This window comes from Sinocyclocheilus rhinocerous, unplaced genomic scaffold (assembly GCF_001515625.1).
Source record: "Sinocyclocheilus rhinocerous isolate Xijiao unplaced genomic scaffold, SAMN03320098_v1.1 scaffold852, whole genome shotgun sequence".
Lineage (NCBI taxonomy): Eukaryota > Metazoa > Chordata > Actinopteri > Cypriniformes > Cyprinidae > Sinocyclocheilus > Sinocyclocheilus rhinocerous.
The window spans coordinates 822,482-823,539 of record NW_015626422.1 but is presented as its reverse complement, the minus strand read 5'-3'; the positions used below and the strand labels follow the sequence as shown (position 1 = coordinate 823,539).

General features: G+C 45.0%; 1 long non-coding RNA gene across 1 annotated transcript; it reads left to right on the top strand.

The window, feature by feature from the left end:
- LOC107715550 (uncharacterized) lies at window positions 1-621 on the top strand. Its single transcript, XR_001637104.1, has 2 exons — window positions 1-39; window positions 417-621. It is a non-coding gene; the product is annotated as an uncharacterized LOC107715550 (long non-coding RNA).
- Window positions 622-1,058: the final 437 nt, after the last annotated feature.

Sequence of the window (1,058 nt, the reverse complement as noted above, 5' to 3'; positions counted from 1 at the left end):
CTTCATCCGCCAGGTGACCGACGCCGAGACCAAGCCCAAGTGAGTGTTAATCCACGTTTGCCTTCCTGCTGTTTAATGTGTTTGATTCATGCTGCTGTTTGAGTGTTTCTTCTCAAGCACTGCTCGATTGTTTCAGCTCTTTATCGACGCCTGCGTTCAGCGCTGTCTGTTTGTCCAGTAATGTCTTCAGAAAGAGCTTTAGCAGACGCTCAGATGCATCAGGAGGCGCTCGCTGCATTACGCGTGTCTCTGGTCTGATCACATACTGATCATCGTCTGTTAAATCTGTGCACGTCTGCATGTATATTGATCAGGTGTTCAGGTAGTTTGTCTTGAAGCCGCACGTGCGCTAGTGTTTGATTGACAGGTGAGTGGGCGGTCCTTCACTCTGAACGCTTGTGCTCTTGTGTTCACAGATCCACGTGAATCCGCTGTGATCGCAGACGTCACGTTCACTCACCATGAAACGTTCTGCTGCCACTCGTTTCCATCACGTCTGTCTGTCTTTTTATTCTGTCTCTGTCAACAGATAAAATTCAGTGTTTTCATTTTGTTTTGCCCTCCAATGTGTGTATTTTTTATGTGCTTAAGAACAATAAAATATCCTTTTTATACACTGAACATGTGTCATTTATCATGATCTTTCTCTGATCAGCTCTCTCGGTAAATGAAGTCCACCGTGACCTCGAGTCATTCGTGTCGTTGTTTTATGAAATGTGGATTTAATTCTTTGAATTGTGACTATGAATTCATTAAAAATAGAAACATGAAATCCAATCAAATCCACAGACAAACGGTTTTGTTTGTTGACAGTGAATGGTGGGTTGTGCTTGTGTTCAGCTGCTCTCACACACACTCACACACACACTCTCTCACACACACACTCACACACACACTCTCTCACACACACACTCTCACACACACACACACTCTCACACACACTCTCTCTCTCACTCACACACACACACACTCTCTCTCTCTCACACGCACTCACACACACACACACTCTCTCACACTCACACTCTCTCTCACACACACACACTCTCACACACACACAC